At 49.0% G+C, this 21,273-nt stretch overlaps 1 protein-coding gene across 9 annotated transcripts in view; it reads left to right on the forward strand.

Moving 5' to 3' along the window:
- The first annotated feature begins 564 nt into the window (after positions 1-564).
- Positions 565-21,273, forward strand: part of NFASC (neurofascin) — a 77,528-nt gene continuing 56,819 nt past the window's right edge. For 8 of the 9 annotated variants that reach the window (XM_085210498.1, XM_085210503.1, XM_085210508.1 and 5 more), the window contains exon 1: positions 565-701. The gene's annotated coding sequence lies outside the window, so the exon portion shown is untranslated. Of the gene's footprint in view, positions 702-16,618; positions 16,801-21,273 lie in introns of those variants that run through there. The other variant, XM_085210500.1, reaches the window with a different exon arrangement.

Consider the following 21,273-nt stretch of genomic DNA (forward strand, 5'->3'; position numbering starts at 1 on the left):
TGGCAAACTCCATGAAAGCATGGAATGTACAACGTGGAGCAACATGCTCGATATATGTTATCCAGCAATGCCTAATCAATAAGGATGAAGTGCTCCCGCAGGATGGATGCACCTACATTGAAATTTCACAACCTCAGCAGTTATTTGTCAGGCAATAAAGTGTACAGTGAGGGAAGTGGCAGGTCCCACTGTGAGTGCATCCTCGATGGGGGAGGTTTTAATTAACCTGACATTTCTGATAACCAAATGACTGAAGAGATGGCTGTGCTGTTAGCAGGAGCCTCTGCTGGGGCACACGGAAGGAAAGTGCCTGAATGCAGATTGCCACCAGCTGACGCCTCACCCGGTGCCAAGCTGGGATGTTCCTGAGCATCGTCACCCCGTGCGGGACAGAGGAGGATGCATCTGAGTGACTCCTCGTGCTCGAAAATATTTCTCCTTCCCTGAAAACCCGGAGGTGAGCTTCAGAACCCGGACGGTTCCTTTTCGTGTTTGTGGGGAAATCTGGGGGCTGAGCATCAGCGAGGGCTGCAGGTGCTAATTAGCGGTAGCGTTAATAAACCCCTCCCCTGCCCTTCCTTCTCCTCCCTCTCTGCCTGCCTCCTCCTTCTCTTTCTCCTCGGGGGCGCGCTCGCCCGCCCGGGAGCGCGCAGTGCGGCGCGGCGATCCCCGGCTGCGGCGATCCCGGAGCTCTGGTGTGGGTAAGTCGGGCCGGGGGGGGGATGAGGATGGGCGCGGTGCCCCCGGGCACAGCCGGAGCTTTGGGACTGTTTTACTCCCTCATCTCCCCCACAGATCTGGGATCTTGCTGCCTGCTGGTTTCCCCCTTCCTAAATTTTTTTTCCCTTCCCTCGGAAATGGGCCAGAACTGCAATGGGGGGGGAGGGGGGAATGCTGCGTGCGGGGCTCGGGCATGTGATGGGGTTTTTGTTCTTACGTCACGACATCGCGTCTGTGTGAGCAATAATACACTGATGTGTCAACCCAGGGGGACAGGGAAAGGAGCATGGTGTGACAGGGCACATTTCAGCCCCAAATCTCCAGGGGGAGCTTCTCCCTGCCCCTTTTCCCCCTATATTCAAGGTTGCAATCGCGTCTTCCTTCCCAAACACCCAGGGCCGGTGAAACCCCTCCTCTGGCCTTATCTGGGAGGCCTCTCCGGCAGCACCTGGGCTGTGATGCTGCAGTAGCAGCGCTGGTGATGCTGTGCTGTGGATCCGCATGCTCTGGCTGAGCCTGCAGAAGGGCTCGCTGCTATCGATCAGGCTTCTGGAGGTGGGGAAAGTGCTGAATCATTTGTACTCCGGCTGTACGGGCGGTTCAGCTGTTCTCCATCTCCGGGAAATACTCAGAAATGATCTGCAGAGGCTGAAGAAAACTCTGTTGTGTTTTTTTGTGGCCGAGGTGGGAGTCCTGTGGGCCTGAAAGAGAGGTACTGTCTGCTTTGAGCACAGGGTGATATCCTCTAATGTGGCCTCAGCTGCTCCTCAGGCAGCAGAGCACAGAGAGAATGCATGCTTACATCTTGCTGAGGCCTCCAATTGGGACCTGGGAGGAGTTATGTGGGTTAAGGGGGGGTTGGAGGGAGGTTTTTCTCTAGAAAATCCTGTCCCTTTTGGAACTGGGGAGGGCACGTGAGCCTTGCTGCCCGGGTTGGTTTCTCTTTCTTCTTTTGAATGCTGTCTTTGAGATGGTTTTCAAGGTCGGATCCTCGGAATAGCATGTGGGCTATTGAGCATTTGTGAAATTCAGGCGGGGATGTTTGTCTGCTTTTTGAGAGGCAGCGCGGAATGCCGGAGGGATGCACATAAAGCAGAAAAATACAGCAATATTGAAATCCAGCCCAGACGCCTGACTGGTTTAAGATGGATGCTGTGGCGGTGTCAGCGTTTCCAGGGCGCTCCTGTCAGATGCTCAGGACAAAAGGAAGAATCTGGTGACTTTTATTAAGATGCTGACTCCTTTATTGGTGGCTGTGTATCTGTAAAATGTCCATCCTTTGGCTAAAATGGTTGTCGGCATGACTGCTTTGTTTCCAGACAACTTCTTTGCCTATCCTATCCTGAAAGATAACTGCCCAAATTCAGCATCGCGTCCTTTTTATTTAACTTTGCTGACTTTTCTTTTTTGTGTGTGTGGCTGTAATGTGAGTGCAACATAAATAATGCATGGCGGCCTTCTCAGCTGACAGAGGATGGGCTCAAGTTGTTAAGTTTGAAAATGGACTTTGTTTGCCAGGGTTGAGGTTGGGGGGCTGCCTTTGTCTCATTTGAGCTAAAGCTGTGTGATAATGCAGCCTATCAACAAAGCTCCAGAATCACCCAACAAGATGCTCCAGAGGTTACTGAGGCCTCGGTGTTCTGTGACTTTTGTTGCCTTGCTTGTGGCTAGGGATCTGATTTAAACTGAGTCAGTCAATCCAATCGTGCTGTCTCAGAGCTAATGATTAAATGGAAAACATCCCGAGCTCTTAAATGGTATTAATTCATAATGAATTATTTGTCTAGCTGTGATCTAATTGTCTTTATGTTTGTGGGTCTCGTGTACAATCGATGCTGCTGCTGGCAAAGTGCCACCATGAAGGCTTTCTGCAGTGCACGGGCATTAGAAGTGGTCATGTAGCTTTAATTATAATAGCAAGTAACGAGGCCTGATCCTTCATGCCTGTGCACCTGCTGGCTGTCCGAGATGCTGCAAGGATGCCGTGAGCATGAAGCCCATGGGTGGGTGATCTCAGCGTGGTTCTGCCCCACTAAATGTCAGTGTTTGTGTGAAGGAGCCTGGGATCAAGCCAGAAGGAAGAAAAGACTTAAGAAGTTGGGACATAGGAGATACTGATGGAAAACAGTAAACAGATTGGAAGGGTAGTCCTAACTTCCCACAGAAGCGATCCTTGCTTCCATTGCTCTGGTTTTGACCCGGCTGGGTGACCTCATGTCCTTGGGACAAGCTTGCTGTGTGAATTATTCATGCTCACCGAGTACCTTGGCTCCTTTCTCCCCATCTCTTTAACTCTGTTTAGCAGAAATACAGTAATTTGAGGGTGTCTCTATCAAAATGCAGACTTGGCAAATTGAAGAGCTTGTAGAAATGGAGACCCCCTAGGCAGAGAGAAGGTTTTGTACAGAGCTTCACAGTGCCGTGGCTCTGTCTTGGTCTGGATGTGCTCTGGTGAGGCAGGAGCCCACAAGCGGACAGTTTGCATCTGAGCTGGTTGGAGATACCTGGGGAAATGAAACAGCTGTATTCCCAGGACACTGCTGTGGTTCTGACATTCAGCAGGGAGATTTCAGGACTGGCTGAACCTTCCTTCTTTGCATGGAAGCTCCGTGTGCGTGTTGATGTGTTGGTTTTAATTTAGCTGTCTTTGCAGCATCATGGTATTGAGTCTCATCAGCACTTCACCTTCTAAGTAGATAAACCCAAACAGCAAAGCTGAGTTCCCTGTATTGTTCCCTGTGCTGTATTGGTATAGGGCTTCAGTGAGGTCTGGGATTGCCTGGCAGCTGTGGAGATCTGCTTGTTCAAGTGAAATCAGAACGCAAGGAAACCTAAAAAGAATTTATCTAAACTATATACAGAAATCAGTTTTCACTTGAATTTGAATAGAAAGCATGGGAGGAAGATTAAAAAAAAAAAAAAATAAATATCAGGGAGGAAAAATAAGCTGTGGTACTTCCTCTAAGAATCTCTGCTCTTCCTTGGTTTGCCTTCATCAAAATATTCCTCCATATCTTAAAACTGAACGGGCAGCCCAAACCACGCGTTGTATTCAGTTACAGTTTTTGAAAGGCTCTGGCAAATCTTGTCAGAGAGGTCTGGCTTGTCTCCCTGCCCTGTGGGCAACTCCTTTCAAAAAACATTTTCTTTATTTTAAATATTGTTGGGTGACTTCTGCTCTTCCCCTCCCTGTCTGCTAAAGCAGGTTGGAACTTCATTTTTGCATTTACATCTGCTGTGCTGGGTTGCTGTTGCATAATTGCAGAGATCCAGCTCGGAGTGAACACTCAGAGTTGTTGTTACGCTCAATAATCCCCCTCCTCCTTTTATTTATTTATTTTACTTAAATCCAGAGCTGAAAGAGACCTTGCTGTGTTGTTATGGATTAAAATAGAGGAGGATTTAGCCCTCAGCCCTGCTTATAGGGATCACAATTCCTGGTCAATAAGATAGGCGGCAAAGGATTAGCGGCCAAATAAACAGAGATGGTTTTGCGTGGCTAAAGCAGGTTAGAAGTTCCTGAGGATGATATGCATGGACACGTCTTCAACTTGCCTCTTCAGTGCTCCTCATCTGTGTTCCTTTGGACCTCATCCCATCCTCCTGATGCTGATAATAACCGGCTCCTTTAATTCTCGTTGTGCATTGGGAATGTGGTTTAGAGACCAACCCAAGGGCACAGAGAGCAAATTATCCTATCCTGACTGCAGGTGGAGCTGGAAAGAGAGCAGGATGCAGCAGGGAATGGAGATCTCCCTTCAAAAAGCAGCGTCTGAGAGACCTTTGCTAGCACTGCTCTGTTTCTTACTCAGTTAAGCAGCCCTCATGCTGGACTTAATTCTGAGGCTGACAGAAAAATATCAGTGCTATAAAGATGGTGCTTTGTGGAGTCACAATACAACCTAGTGTGATGCTGGGCACCTTTCTGTCTTGGTGTCTGCAGTGGTATTTGAGGCTTTGCCAGCTTCGTGCATGAAAGTCTGTGCAGCCCAGAATGGTCTCACCTCATGCCAGCCCTGCTCCAGCTGGCACTGCTGATCCTCGTTATAGGCAACAACTAATCACATGTTCAAAGCCTAATGTAAGTAGAACTGATGAACACTTGGCATTGTCTGTCCTTGATGCTGCTCACCCACCTTTGGAAGCAAACACTGATGCCTTACTGATGCCAGCACTAAAAGGAACATAACCCAGAGGCTTGGTGCAAGATGTTTAGCCCCAGAGGTATATTCTAATTCCTGGCAAGTTTTCTCCTATTTTATGCCTCCTTGACAGTAGGTTTTGCAGGCTTCCAGCATGGGTTCCTACAGACTTTCAAAGTCGCAGCAAGCATGATACCATCTCACTGTCAACCTGCATATTCTATTCCTCCTGAAATGCCCTGGCACAGATGGGAAGGACTGGCAATTGCGGTGTAAGCTGTGAGATGGATAGGATGCTTCTTGAATCTGCAAAAATGTCATGAAATCTCCTTTCTGTGATGAAATGTTTACTTTTTTTTTTCTTCTAGTGACCTCAAGTAGCTCCAAGTTAAAAAGAAAATGCAGGGCCTCTGAAACTGAGGAAGATTACCTGAGGCACTAACCTGTCGCTCATGTCTTTCCTCTGTATAAAGTAGTTGCTTCTTAAGCAGGAAAAGCAGCTTTCATTTTCTGGGCATTACTCAGAAGGCAGTGCTCTTGAAAAAAACATGTGAAACCTCCTTCTAATGTGCTTGGAGTCCTGAGGTTGTCTGCATTTGTTGGATGCACAAATGGGACATATGCTCCCTGATGGTCAAGATTTTAATTCCACTTATTTCCAGTGAGTATTTATATATTGCACAAAGCCGTAGGTTATTCTGTGAGTCCTAGAGAGTACCCATTCCTGTAGTTTTAACCAGGAAATGTGATTAAATAACGATGCAGGGTTAGCAAAGAGGAACAAAAATGACCAAGGGAAAGGGAATTAAAAGGAAATTAGAGGAAAAGGAAAGATTTGATCTTTTCTTGAAGAGGACCATCTTAGATAAGAAATCATTTGCCAACAAGTGAATAACTCTTCAGGTACTGATACATTCAAGTTAAGTCAACAAAGCAATTGCCAGCCAACAATCCCACAAACACAGCAAAAAGTTTCTCCTCCTGAACCACTGGGGCTTTATTCCACAATTTCACTCGTCATTTCATACGATTCAAGGTTTAAAAGTGCACAGCCTGTAAATAAGGTGCTCGGGTTCCCTTGGGTTGGCACGGAGCGTTGCGTGGCATCGTCCGCTCAGCCGGGCTGGGACGGCGCTGCCCGCCGCTGCCGCTCTCCGTGGTGCTGAATCTGCTCCTCCCGTGCGCTGCGAGGGCATAGATTGAAATAAATGCTTTCAAATGGATGTCGGGTGGGGGGAAAAATGGATGGTAGGGTGGCTGGATGCCAGGTCAAGGCACCCAGCCTGCAGGAGTTTGAGGAGTATTTGGGCAACGAGCTCGGATTTATTGTTTGAATTTAGGGTTGTCCTGTGTGGAGACAGGAATTGGATTTGCTATTCTTCATGGGTCCCTTCGAACTTGGGTTATTCTGTGAAAGATGCCCTCTCCTTCACAAGCATATGCTAAGACGTAGAAAAGGTTACTTGGAAAGGCTGGGCAGTTTCTATCCTCATTGGATGGGTGTTTTCAGTATCTGTGTGGATAAAGTGCTGAGCAGCCTGGTCTGACCTTACAGTCGATGTTGCTTTCAAAAGGCAGTTGAATTAGATGACCTGCTGTGGTCCTTTTCAAACTGAATTGTTTTGTGTTACTTTGCCTTAAGGGTTTCCACCAACAAGAAGCAAAACAGACCCCTTCCTCTTTGTGTCACTTTGTGCACTTTTTCTCATGTACGTAGGCTGGCTCCCATCCCTGATATAACTGTGAAGAAGCTTTTATTGGATATTTACATTCGGCCTGGGGGCAGCATGAGGGAAGGGAGAGAAAGAAATTACAGCACTGCCTTCTCACACAACAAACTGAAAAGGTGAAGACCATCCCTGACTCTTGACCCAATCCTGGAAGCTTTACTTATAGACTGCTCAGTTAATGAGGAGCTGCCTGTGCTCTGGTGTATGAGTGGTGAAAATGTCACTGTTCCTCAAGCAATTTAGATGATTAGTACTGGGAGTCAGCTTGCATCTTGTTCTGTGAGCTCTTAACAGTTCCACAGTAGGGTATGGTACCACCAGCTGCCTTGCATTTAATTACACAGCCCTGTTTGTGATAGCTGGAAGAGTTACTAATATGCCTAACAGCACAGCATGGCTCAGCAGTTGATAAAGACGCATCTGTATGCTAAGCTGTACCCTTATTGAGTTAAGGGCATAGAAAAAGCTCTCTTTCTTGCTGTCACTTAAATGGTGTCAGGATTCGTGAAATCTTGCTTTCAGATTCCTAACAGACCCAGCAACAAAGACTGCTTGTTGCAAGCTCATTGGCTTCTGTTTGAATCCCTGTGACGTGTTCACAGATGTGTGCAGGCAAGTGGGAGAGAGAGGGGAGAGAAGTGAGTCTTTGTAGCCACGCATGTGTGACAGCATGCATGGGACCTGTGAAACTCCTCAGACGCTTTCATGACACGTCAGCCATTCCCCAGACCGTACTTTGGCACAGTCGATTTGAGCAGTCTGTCTGCAGTTGAATTGCAAGCCTTGCAGAGTGCCTGGGAACTGAAGTCTTGGCTTATTTTTACTTCCCTCTTTGCAAATTCAGACTGGTGTGGCTAGGTAGGATTTGATGCCCTCAGCAATGAAACTGTTTGTATGAGCGTGCACTGAGAAAAATCTCTTGAAAGCTGTATCAAATCAATCTACTTAATAAATTGATAATCCTATTTCCTTCTTCCATTCCATCTCGTAAATTTGGATTTTAACATAAACTATCTAAGGCTGCACTTTCTGTCAAAACAGAAGTCCCTTCCTTGTGCCCAGCAAAGCTGGATTAATCCATGCGTATATTAATTGATACAAAATACATGGGCTGTGTTTATTACAAGACAAATGTGTGTGCAGTATAAAGTGTCCTTCAAAGTATGGTGTTACATATCCCAGGCTGACATCTCTTATTGACAGATCTGGTACCCAGATGCCAAAGCCAACAGAGTTTTACTTTCCAGCCACATCAGCAGCTGGGTATCTGGCGATGTATTTTGGTTGACCTCGTCTGAAATCTCCTGACCACAGTGACAGCTGTGAGGCTAATCTGGCATGAGCTCAGTATAGCAAACTTCTCTCTAATGCTGCATCTAATGTTCTGCTGTTTCCTGGTTTGCCCCACTATTCTAACCTTTCTTTACAAATAGATCCACCTTTCTAGTGTTTTGGTTTTCAAATAGAGGTGGGACTGGTTCCTATGAGTGCCAGTACATGAGATGGGAAGACTTTGCTTTCTAAACGTTCCTGGCAGGCTCTTTACCCAGGAGATCTTACGTTTGCTCAGCTGTAACGTTTCTTCCTTCCCCTTAGCTTGCTCTGCAGGACAAACAAATGTGATTTATGCTCATGTCCTTAAGATGGCCCTTGTCTGTGACCCACACTAATACATTTAAAAGACAACTTAATCTCAATTAAGAGGGGAGTCAGGGACTTGGGTAAGAATAAATAATTCTCTGATTGCAGGAGGAGGTTAGCTGAACTCAACGGAGTGTCTGGGATCCTCAGTTCTAGGGAAGCATGGCACTTTCCTGGGACTGTGTACATGCAAATCTAATTCATTCTCAGCTCTTGCCTTGGCATCTAGTTATTCCTAACTAGAGAATGAACGTGCTCCTCTAGATGTCTCCCAGAAATCATGTTTATAATGGCAGTTATGTAATGCAGAATAACACAGTCCTTTCGTGGAAATCGGGTTCACCGTAACTCATGAGGTAGAGTGGAGTGGGAGGAGCATAGATCTTGGTTGAAGGGACCAGTCAAAGCAGAAGAGCCTGAGAATGAAACTTAAATGTATTACCTCTTACGCTGAGCAAACATGTAATTAACAATAAGATACCAAGGTGGTTTCACAAGGCAGCTAATTGCATTTTCAAATGTCAGCTTGTCGGTTCTTATTTAGTTTTCATTCAATTCGGCCTTTGCCAGAGCACTGTCTGGTTTTAAATGGCATTTCATTCTCCTTGTGCTGCTGAAGAGTCATCTTCCTTGTTCTCAGAAAGCTCTGGTAGGCCACCTCCATGCTGTTGGCTGTGCTTTATGATGTAGGCTTCTGTTTGCTGATGTCAGGGAGGGAGCTGGCAATGTGTGGACAGCCAGGAGGGATTCCTCGGGTGGGAAGAAGATCGTGTCACTTCTGCAACTTGTTGAATCTACAGCTGATGCATGGCTGAAAAGTCTCCGCTCCACTGCTAGTCCTCTGGGTATCAACAGAGCCTTTTAAAATTACATCTGTGTAAGGTAAAATGTGCCAGTATTATCTTCGCTGTGCTCATGGTTTCTGTTGGAGGAGATGCTGCAGCGGGTTGCTGTCATGGGATGGTATTTCACCTACACTGGTCAGCGTGTGTGTATCACGGGCAGAGATTAGCATCATCCTGATGTTTGAGGCAGACAGCACATACATGGTGTCAGCTCCAGCCACCCGCCACGCAGTGAGCAGCAGTGTGTCACTTTCATTTAGCATAGCCTGGGATGGTGTCCTCACTGCTGACCAGCTCATTGTGCCTGGCTCGGGCTGTGATAAGCAGGGAAATGGCACTAATGAACTTTTCAGTGTATAATCCCTGACATGCTTAGGCAGGAGTGGTGTGACTTGACTTAAGGACTGCCTGTGGTGGCAGAGAGCATCACGGAGCTAATGCTATCCAGTTAGGGCTTGGATGCTGAGAAGAGTTTGGCACTGCTGTGTGTAGTCATGCTGCAGGTGGTAAGCACTGCCCTCCCTGTACTGCAGCTGGCAAAGATGCTCAAAGGACCTCCTAGCAGAAAATAGATCTAGGTTCTGGAAATGCTCGTAGATGCAGGCCTCTAAAATGACCACTGTCACTGGGTCCCCTTTCCCAGCCCCCTGGTTGTCCTCAGTGTGGGGGAGGTTTGGCCTTCATGGCTGTGCAGAGCCAAGGGGTGCTTGGGCAAGCAGCACTGGTGCCACTTGGGGATGTGGGGTCCCAGATTGCCCCCTAACACCCTGCCCTGCCAACATGAGGCCATGTTTTCCCTCATGGCATGGTGAGGATGGGCTGGGTGCTAATTTCCAAGCAGTGTCCATATTGCAAGGGCTGGCCTGTGTTTCTCCTTGTGTCAAGAAACCTTGAGGGCTTCTAAAAGGAAGCACTGGGTTAGCATGGAGTATTCATTCTGTGGCTGCTGAATGCGTGAAAATGCTGCCCTTGCCTGCCTCAAGTCAACAGATGTCAAACAATTTGCAGCAAGTCTTGGTTCTCAGTCAGAAGGAGGTCTTGCAAAACGAAAGAGAGCAGGAATGGGGTACGGTACGTGCACAGCCACAAAGCTGCGTGCCAGCAAGCAGAGAGCTGCAGCTCTGCAGTGGAAGTGCAGTCTCTGACTATTGTTCAGCAGAGTGGGGTCTGAGCTGTGCTGGCGACGCTCCCTGCTATTGATTCTGAGCAGATGTTGAGATGTGGGAAGGCAGATGGAGCCCCACGGCGCAATTACCTCCCACAATGGGGTGGGCAGCACTGAGCAGATGTCACATAGGGACGTCGTGGCGGCTCAGCTCTGGCCATGGGGTGCTGGGAGCCTTTGCTTGTGAGGTTTGTCTTTGGGATGAACGCAGTTCTGGTCTCAGGTAAATGAATCTGATGCCTGGGTAAAACCCTAATTGTCCTGGTGCTGAGAGGCGCTGCGCAGCTCAGAGCAATGTGTGCCATCGTCTTTCTATTTCTGAATTGCAATCTGTGACAAATCCATAGACATCTTCAGCACTGGGCTCTAGAGGGCAAAAGAAAGGCTTTTGGAATTCGGCTGCCATCAGCATGTGCTCGTACCTAATTATAGCCCAATGCTGGCAGCTGTGGCTCCATCCTGCCAGGCCAAGCAGCACAGACCTAAGCTCACTTGCTATAAGAGTGTGGCTGTGTTCTGCTGCTCAGTGTCCTCAGCACCCCATGCAGACGTGTGCTGGGGCTGAGGCCCCATTCTCTGTGTTATCTGGGGTGCAAGAAACCCTCAGGCTGCACACTGATGCAGCCAGAGCTGGTGTGCAATGAGTTTCTAAGCTGGAAAATATAATTGAAATGAGCACATAACTGCCTCTGGGACATCAGGAGTAGAGCACAGTGGTTCAAGAGTAGGCTAGAGATGTATGAAGCTGTTAATTGGGATTTCTGGAGGGTTTTTAGAATGCAGCCTGAAGAGTTAATCAGGCAGATGAAAGACATCTTCCTCCTGGAGAGGAGCTGAAGGCAAATCACCTCCTCTCCTGTTTCACTTAGGGGTAAGATGAGATTCCTGGGGTCCTGCTCCTTCCTCATGCCTCATCTCTTTGGATAGTGGCAGTCTGAAAGAAGTCCCATAAGGAGGGAGGGCAGGAAAAGAATTCTGAGAAACAGTCTCAATACTAGAAAATAACCTCGTTTTTCTTCGTGGTTTCCTTCAGGACAGAAGTAGAAGAGGTGTTTTGTTAGTTTATTCTGGTTAGAAACTTTGCTGGATTCTCACCAAGTCTGTGCTGGGAGGGGAGCTGAGGATTTTCCCTGCCCTTGGTTGCAGCTTGTGGGCACCCATCCCATGAATGCAGAACCCATCTTCTTTCCAGCAGCTAATTATCCCTGAAATACCACTGCTTCTAAAGGCCTCTTTGGGATACTGGGGGGGAAGGAAGAGCCAGCAGCAGTGATTTCTTCCTGCTCAGTACAAGCCTGTAAGCAATCAGTGGGATTTCAAGGATCGTGAAAAAAGAGCATGGCTCGTCTTCCCTGGGGAGCCTCTGCTTGTCCTCATTATTCCCTACCTCCCAGCCCTGCAGCTAGTGCTGTCCCCACCATCAAGCAATAGAGATATTGAGTTAATCCCTGGTGACTTCATTCATCTTTGAGCAGGATTATTTCTGCTGGCAACGAGCCCTGACTCTGACCACCCGCTGCTGTGTCCCATGGCATGGCTGAGGCCAGCACCTTGTGCAGCCCACCCCTGCAATGTGCTCTCTTTCCAGTCCAGCAGCAGCAGCCAGTCTCTGCCATGATGGGAAATTAACACCCAAGATGCTGGCAGCATCCCGCTGCTGGATGAAGTAGGGATGCTTTGGTTCTCTGTGTTGAGCTCCCTGGTTTGTCCTATGGGAGTTATGAAGCTCAGGATGGGGATCATCAGCAGAGTGTTGGTGGTTTGCCCTGGTGTCAGGGAAGCATCATTAGGGGATGCCACATGGATACTGCAGCCTCACAGCCCTGTGTTGTGTTTGGTTTCTTTGGGATCAGAATGGTTCACCTAAGGATCTACATCAGGCATTTGTGTAGATTGAATTAATTCACTTTTTCATCTCAGTTCTTACTTACCTATTCAGGGTTTACTCCACGAGAATCAAGTTTTAATTTCACCAGAGAGCAGGAAAGCATTGCCTGGATGATGAGGAAAGCAGAGGCAGAAGTAACGGGACACAGGGCTTACTGGGCATAGTAGTGATGAGCTGATGGTCAGTCCAACCTTTACGATTCTATGAATCAAATGGGAAGAACGGGGCTCATGGTTTCAAGTCCAGAGTGCTGCTATTGCTGTCCCATTGCACTCACCCCTTATCCTTCTCATTTCCAGCCCCCCCCTCACTTTCTAGTGGTCGGAAATGTGCTTGGGATTGCTGGCTTGCCCCTGGGCCGTTGCCCAATCTGAATAATCTGGATCAGAAAGGCTGCTCATGTAATTATCTCGGCAGCTATGCTGGGTTAATGAGAAATGCAGCAATGGAGTTGGGCTGAGATCTGTTCATGTTGGTTACGAAGCCCTTTCATGGGGGAGAAAGGATTTGGGGTGTTATTTAGACTGAGTTTTGTTGGCTTGTTGTTAAATTAGCTGTCACAAATAACACACTCATCAGCTCACAGTTATTAGGGCTGTAATTGCTACTGAAGGGTAAGTTTTGCAGCAGTGTTTGTGGGAATTGTGTGCTCTTGTTCGTGGAGATAAGGACGTATCCATTGGCATTGCATCCAGTGAGCCTTAATAGCAAATTCCTGGGAGAGGGGAGCTGTGAAACAATGTTTGCCCTGAAATATTGGGTTCTTGGTAGAGCTGAGCTGGGAGTTGTCCACAGAGGGCACCTTCAGGCTCCAGGAAGCAGAACTGAAGTGTTTCCTTATAAAGATGCTGCTGAGCACTGCTGAAGCTCAGCCCCCAGCATAGGGACACTGCAGGACAGCCAGAGCCACAGACAGCACTGTTTATGCCCGTTTAATCAGAGAAATGGAAATGGCATTTAAATAAGATGGTAATGAAGTTGTGGATCAGATTGGTCGATTCCTCATTTGAAGATACAAAGGGGAGCTTTGTTTATTTCAGGGGTTTATCACTTCTGTTCTTGCCTGATTAGTCTTAATCTTCTGCTGCCCTTTGCTGGGAACCCCCCATCTCTATTCTCTGCAGAAGTCCATATGTAAGTTTGTGTATAGCCCTCCAGGGAAATCAGGCCACCTATATATCATTTAGTGACGTCAGACAATTAACCTAACAAAGATTCCTCTCTCCCCGCCTCCTTCCCCCATCTGTTTCCTAATTACCAGTGGAACTGGGATGCATAGGCAGACTGCGCCCATTTCTTTAATTAAATCACCTCTCTGCAATGTTTTGTGCTCGTCTCTTTAAAAGCTGGGATTTGCTGCTGGGGGGAAGACAGTAAAACACAGAATGGACCAGGAAGGCAAAGGAGCCTGAAAAGTAGCTGAGGTGTAGATTTCGGGGCTGGAATGAAGAAGAATTTCAATTTTTTTCTTATCTTGGATCACAGTGGTGGATGTGAACTCTGACCTGAGAGCTCAAAGCGAGTTTTCAGTGCTTTCCTCCCACAGCTGGCAGAAGCGTGGGCCAGGGAAGCGTTTCTGGGAGGGGAGAGAGCTCCCAGCTCCCCATTCAAAAAGGAATAATGCACATGTCCCTGTGTGCTGGTACAGGCTGTCCTGCCCTCCCCTCCCTGGGTACCGCTGCACCCAACCGCCCCCATCCCAGGGGAAAGCGTTTCTCCCTCAGCAGCTGGAGTCTGGCTGACAGAAAAGCACTGAGCTGCTGGAGGTGCCGTTAATTAATGCAGGGCAAGGCTGGTTCGGGCTGTATTGAAACCTGCTGGGAGGTAATTATCAGCTCGCTGGCTCCGAATGCCTTCGGTGCGTGGTGATGCTGTGCGATTTGAGCTTGCAGCTGATGCTGTGTGTGCTGCATCTCAGGCTTGAGCATTACAAGGACCAAAGAAACTGCCCAGCAAGGGTTCCGGCGATGCAGTAAGTGATTCAGCAGAAGGTGGGGAGCCAAGCAGCTCTGCTCTATTTGTGCTCCCATGCAGTGTTTGAGCAGTGCTCGGGTCTTGTTGCACTGTTGTCTTGTGGTGCATGGGATGGGTGCATTGCAGCCCGGTGGGTGTGATGGGGTGGTTTGGGGTGGGATATCGAGCACTCAGAAGCTCATGGATGGTGTGTGCTCAGGAGGGGTTTGCAAGAGCTTGGTTCTGCAACACGCTTTGTGCTTTCTTGTTCTGCAGGGGATTGAAAGCTCAGGGTGAGTTTTCATTGTTTTCCAACCACAGCTGGTGGAAGGACAGAAAATCCTGTGCTGTGCATGGGAGTGTGTGTCCTCCTTCTTGGCTTCCCTTGTTTGGCCTTTGCACTTCTAGGCTTCATCTTGTCCTTTGCAATAACCATGTTCTCGGCAGCATCCTTGTTTTTGGGCAGGGCTGTGGCTACAGAACAAGGGGGTGCTCTGCTGAAATCCCTCTGGTGCTGTGAGCCTGGGACCAGCAGAGCTGAATCTGAGCAACCTGAGCATCACTCAGATCAGTGCGTTGGGTGCTGAGACTCCTTGGGACTCACCTCACCCTTCAGCATCCTCATTGCTTTGGTTTCCACAGCTGCGAAATGAGATGCTGCTACTTGCAAGGGGGGGAATAGCGCTGAAATAGCGGTGAAAATGCTTTGAAATCTCTGGATTGGAAGCTTCTGTCTGGTACCTTGGAAGCTCTGCTCCCTGAGAATGTCACATAGCTCTCAGCAGGGCTGGAACAAAAGGAAACTGCATCTGGGAGCAGCAGCCGGTGGTGCTGACAGCCGGGATGTGGGGACAGGCCCTGGCTGGCACCGAGCCCCCTCCCTGCTGGCATGGGGGGGGTGGGGGGAGGGTGGCAGGGGACAGAGTGGGCAGTGTCCTGCACCGCAGCTCCTGCCTTATTCATGGGGGAAATCCAGCGAGAGCGAAGAGGGAAGAGTTGGGGTTGTTAATAACTGCTATTGTGCCTCCTGCTGCAGAGATGGGGTGGGGATTGCGCAGCCCTGTGCCAGGCAGGACTGGGGGAGGGGGGTGTGGGGGGGTGAGGAAAGGGTGCTCTGCGATGCCAGTGGGAGCAGGAGGCATTGAGCTGGAAAACTGGTGGTGGGAGGTGGAGGAGCCTGAGAATTCGGGAGGGGCAAAGCAGGTCTGAATGGGAGAAGTGAAGGTAGGAAGCTCTTTGCCCTGGGAGCAGATTGATGGAGATGGGGTGGAGGTGACGTTTTGGAAAAACTTCCGAGGAGGAGAAAAAAGGCTTTGCTGTGGGCTGGAAAGTCTGCCTGAGATCCCCCAGGGCACCAGGAGAATCACCTTGCAGCAGGGCAGGGCTGAGCTCTGTCCCCATCGGGGCTGTGCAGCTCCTGACTGCCTCGCGCACCGCCTGCTCTTCCTGCTGCCTGTTTTGTCGGCATTGGGATGCTGTAAGAACGAGTTTATCTCTTTCTCATATATACGATCACAGTGCCTTTTGACTTTCCCGATTTTCCATCCCTTTCCAACTTACGCAGGGATGACGCGTGGCCCCAACCCCCCAATTGCTGCTCTTAGGGCCGGAGCTGTGCTGGATGGCAGCAGCCCATCCCTCTGCTGGTGGGAGCAGCAGCCATCACCAGAAGTACGTGCACCATTGGGTTCGATTAGGATGCTCCTCTTTTAGCACACGGACCTTTAGTTCAAGATCTGAAAGTGTGACACGAGATTTAGTGCAAGATGCTAAAGTGGGACTCTGGCTATTCGTGTTATTAAAAAGCCTCTTGCAGAAGGAGATGGTGGATCTGCAGTGCTTGGGTGCATCCCCCACGGCAGCCAAGTGTGTCCTGCTCCCTCACACAGTGCTGTGCTTTTGTTTGGGTCCGGTCTGTGCCCGAGTGTGAGGGATTTTGTTCCATCAGTGCCTTTTCAAACCCAGGGCACAGGCACTGAGCCCCAAGGTGATGGCAGGAGGCATTAAAACAATGGCAGGAGGTATTAAAGCACCCCCGGGCGTGAGTCAGGATTGGAACTCCTTGGGGAGGTGATAAGTGTCCTCTTCCACTAACTGCACAAAGCGTTTTCATTACTATTTAATGGCAGGCTTTGTCTGCTTTGCTCAACCCCTCCTTGCTGGGGGCTGTTGGGCTCTGGAGGCCACCAGAAAACATTCAGAGGAATGCAGAAGGCTAGCTGGTGACCTGGAAATCTGCCTCCCTGCTCGCCTTCAGCTGGACCTCAGTGCCGTGGTACACGAGGAGGATGCTGCACTTTGCTTCTCCCTTCCTGGCTCGTCAATGCACCCTTTCCTCCCAGTGCTGCTCCAGTCGGTGGCACAGCCCTCAGGGCAGGATGATTAGGGTGTAATTGCAGCCAGGTTGCTCCGGAGATGCTGTGTCGAGTTGTATGCATCAGCCTCACCTGTCTGTTGCTGTAACATGATCTGATTTAGAATGAAAGCCTCTCAAAAGGTTGGCTGGGAAACCTATCCTAATAGCTTCGATAGCAACAGCAGTGTTTGCTGCCGGTGTGTTTTCAGTGTGCTCCATGAGACGTCTGCTAGGGATTGTCTTCATGGACCCACATCCACCTGCAGATCAGACCCCCTGCGTGCAGCTTGAGTCTGACACCTCCCTCCCTCCTGCTCGTGAAGCATCTCAAGTTGGGAACATAGGAACCAGAGTTTTGGGGTAAGCTCATCTTTGCCACCTTTCGTGTTTCTCCTTCCACGCCATAACCGTGCGCTGCAAACTCAGCAGTGAAAGGCAGCTCAGAATTACAGCCCGTGGCTCACACTGAGCCATCAGCAGCATGGGGTGGGAAGGACGCAATGCACAGAGCCTTCCCATGGCCCTAGAGCATGTCATTAGCAAATGGGATGGGGACAGGCGTGTGTAGGGGCTGATGTGAAGAGATGATTGCTCTGCTGGGACTCGAAGGATGGCAAATACATTTCCACGCCATCTCTCTCTGTAGGAGGAATTTGCATAAAAGTGTATAGTAAATAATTAGCATAAAGTGGCTGTTGGATGTGGGATGGGTTCCCAGGAGGGGATGGCTGCTGGCTCTGTCTGTTAGGGCAGAAGGAAGGGGAAAGTGGCTCCAATCCATAGGGCTGAGAACACTGGGAAGGGTGGTTGGGCTGTGGTGGGAATGGGAAGGAAGCCCCTGGATTCCCAATCACCATATAAGCAGCAGAACTCAGTCCTTCCATTGGGACCAAGTGCTCTTTCCTTTTCCTTTTTTACTTCTGAGTGCATGGCCTTTTGCTAAGAGGAGCTGAGAGCAATGTCCTCTGCCTGGCTGCTCCAGACAATCCAATCTCATAGTCTAAAAACAAAACGTACACTAATGCCTCTATTCTATCAAACCCTATTTATATACTAAGAAAAGAAGGTGTATGTTAGATGTGCTGTGTCTAAATTGGAAGGGAGGAGCCTGCGGGCCTGTTGTAGCTCTCACTAATTGCTCATGAATAATTTTTGAGGTGGGGACCACGCTCCCCTCCTTCCCACAGGCGTCTGCATGAGTGTGGGTTGCCATGGGCACACACTGGGATTCAAAGCGCTGCTCATGGAGAGATGGCAGCCCTGGACCTGATGCTCTGATCCCTTTGTGCTGTGAGTGCCTTTAGTGCTGCTCCTGCACTGAAACCCCTATTTATTAAAGACTCTGAGCTCACATCTCTCATCTGTCTCAAGGTGTGAAGCTTTTGCTAGTGCAAAGTTGCTAGCTGAGGTGACTGCTTGGGGCTCAGTGCTGCTGTTTATAATGCTGTCCATCTGTTTGCTGAGATGCTCACAGCACTGCTCAATGAGGTGCTGAATCCACAATGTGTTTATGCTCCCAGTTTCTCCTTACTGAATTTGCTCCTCACTTTGAGCTGACTGCAGTGGCATCCAGTCCCACGGCATCCTCCGTAGCAGCCTTCCCAAATAAAGGATGCAAAGAACACAAAGGGTTACAGCTGCTGCAGGTTTGGGCTGGCTCCCTGAGCTCTGAGCGAAGGCTGGAAGGCAGACATTATGGGAATTGTATGCATGCCTGAGCGGGAGGGAGGCTCTGACTGCTTGGCATCCACTTGTCACATGGTGTGTGTTTGGATGCCAGATGACGGCTCCTGAGGTTGCTACCCAGAATAGATAGTTGCTTGTTCTTAAGCTAATTGCACCCTTTCAGCGATTTGCAAATAACAAAGTGCCAAACTTTCTCTGTTCTGAAAATTCCTGGAAAATGCCTCACGCTTTCCATTATGCTTTGCAAAGAATGTTTTTTTTTTTAAAAAAAAGCAAGCAAAAATAAACAGCTGTTTGTAATTGTAAGATCATAAAAAAGAGCATTTCATGAGCAGTGGGGGGGGAAAAAAATAATAAAAAAAAACCTCAGGCTGCGTTGAGCTGCATCCATGGGCTCTGCAATGACAGAGCGGGGTGATTTGTGGAGATGCTGGGAAGTGTTGGCCAAGTGAGTTCAGGTTGGGATCAGCCCAGAAAGCAGCTCTCCTCCTGGGACAGCCCTATTGCAAAAACCCTGCTTGGAGCTGGAGATCTTTAATTAGCAGAGTCCCTTGGCACCTTCTGCTGGGAATGGTTTTGCTTCACAGTTTTGAAGCATCAAGCGCGGGCTTGTCTGCAAATGATTGTGAAAATCCTATCATCAAATTAAGAGCGTGGTGCTGGAAGCAGCAGTGTGGTTCAATGGGATGTGAGGGTGCAGCTGGGGGATCTGGGATCAGCCTGAAGTGATCTGGTGGCTGCTCTCCCTTTGTTCATGCTGGTTTTAAAGTAAAGCTGCTCATGCGATAACGGCGTTGCTTTGCAGTTTGGCTCATTAGGAGTGAAACCAGCAGCAAGACCAGGAGGCAAAACCCAGCACTCTCATCCCTTCTTGTGGCTTGAGAACAATTGGAGCTGGCTTTTCCCCTCTGTTCTTTGAGGGGGTTTAATAAACGAGCTGTGAAAATATCTCTGGGGAGAGATGGTTTTTTCATGTGGTTATCTTTTATGCGTACGCTCGCATTATCAAAATCTGTAACAACCTCTTGAAGGGGGGAAATACTGAGTGGGTTGGGCTGCTCTGTGCTGTTGACTCTCAGGGGGATGTGAGCACATAATTCTACAGCAGCAGGGAAGAAACCAGCATCAGCCCTCGTGTCCTGCAGGTGGTTGGACTGGTGCAGACATCATAGAATACATTGAGGTTGGGGAAGACTTCTGAGGTCAACAGATCCAACCCCAACTCATCCCCCCATTCCCACTGACCGTGTCACAGAATCACAGGACCACCAAGGTTGGAAAAGACCTACAAGATGACCCAGTCCAACCATCCACCTATCACCAATAGTTCTCACTAAACCATATCCCTCAACACAAAATCCAAATGTTCCTTGAACACCTCCAGGGTTGGTTACTCCACCACCTCTCTGGGCAGCCCTCAATATCCCTCAATGCCACATCTCCACTCCTCCAGGGGTTGTGTCTCCATCACCTCCCCGGGCAGCCTGTGCCTGCCCTTACAGGGAAGGGATTTTCTCTAATATCCAACCTGAACCTCTAAAATCAAAAGCAAGTGCGTAGCTTTACTTTGGGTTCTGTTCCAGTCTCAAAGTCAATGCACAAAACAAGCTTACACAACTCCTTCAGTGCGCAAATGGTCTCGCCTGGAAACCCTCAGCTAAATTTGTGCCAGAGGAAAAGAGAAAGAAACTCTTTCCAAAACCATGATTTAAAAACAAAAAAAAAACCAACAAAAAAACAACACAACCAAAAACATTTACTATTTTCCATATCGCTTTAGCCAGCGTGGAACATGCTCTGCATTTCTAGATGGTGTTTTGTCTTGGGGGAAGTCAAACAAGGAGCCTGGGAACGAGTTGTGAAAAACACGGCCGGGTGCGAGCCGTGTCCAGGCCAGGGGAACCACAGCTGCCAACTGGATCACAGCCAGGATGGGGCCACCAGAATTGGGATGGGGACACTGCACTGGGATGGGGATGTAAGGACAGGACCACGGGGACACAGTCACTACCTGTGCTGGTGATCTCCAGTGCCGGTCAACCTGGAGCTGTCGGAGAGGGTCCAGAGGAGAGCCACAAAGATGATCAGGGGGGCTGCAGCACCTCTCTTATGAAGACAGGCTGAGGGAATTGGGCTTGTTCAGCCTGGAGAAAAGAAGGCTGCAGGGTGACCTCATTGCAGCCTTCCAGGACCTAAAGGGAGCCTACAAACAGGAGAAGAACCAACTCTTTGAAAGGGTAGATAACAGCAGGACAAAATGGTTTTAAGTTGAGGGAGGGGAGATTGAGGTTGGATGTCAGGGGGAAATTCTTTACAGAGAGTGGTGAGGTGCTGGAACAGCTGCCAGAGAGGCTGTGGATGCCCCGTCCATCCCTGGAGGTGTTCAAGGCCAGGTTGGATGGGGCCCTGGGCAGCCTGGGCTGCTATGAAATGTGCAGGTTGGTGGCCCTGCATGTGGTGGAGGGGTTGGAGCTTCGTGATCCTTGAGGTCCCTTCCAATCCTGGCCATTCTGTGATTCTGTGGCTTCTCCCCTACTTGGGCAAAAAGGGCCATCAGGTGTTTGACTACAAAACCAGAGCCGTGTTTTTGTTCAAGCTTTGGCATTTGGACCTCAGGAATCTTGCTGATTTGCCAATCTCGCCTCCCTACCCCTTGCTGCTTGTCAGCTGCAGTGAGTTAATGGCTTTTACGCCGATGTTTTGCACTTAACACTTGCAGCACTTCATCTCCATGGTGCAGAGCTTGGCTGGATGAATTCGAGATGAGACAGTTGAAGAGCTGAATATTTAAATTCCCCTTTGTTTTCTGCTCAAATATCACTATTTATCCAGTGAACTTTTCCCCCTGCTTACAGCTCGTGTCAGTGAGAGGAGATCAGTGCTTGCTGGGATCTGCAGGACACGTGTTTCCTATCTGCAGTCTGTGGGATGTCGGAAATGTTTTGCAGCCCAGAGAAAGGAGATGAGGCTGCTTGGCTCGTGCATCCCCTGTTGAAGCTGACCTGGCTGAATGCTGCCCACCATCTCAGCAGTGATCTTACACAGATCTCAATGCAATAATTAGTCTGGCAGCTGTGGTTTATTTTTTCTTCTATATCCGTGAATTATTGCTGACACTTATGTTGTTCCAGTGTCTTCCCAGGGCAC

This window comes from Meleagris gallopavo, chromosome 28 (genome assembly GCF_905368555.1).
Source record: "Meleagris gallopavo chromosome 28, MGAL_WU_HG_1.1, whole genome shotgun sequence".
Classification (NCBI taxonomy): domain Eukaryota; kingdom Metazoa; phylum Chordata; class Aves; order Galliformes; family Phasianidae; genus Meleagris; species Meleagris gallopavo.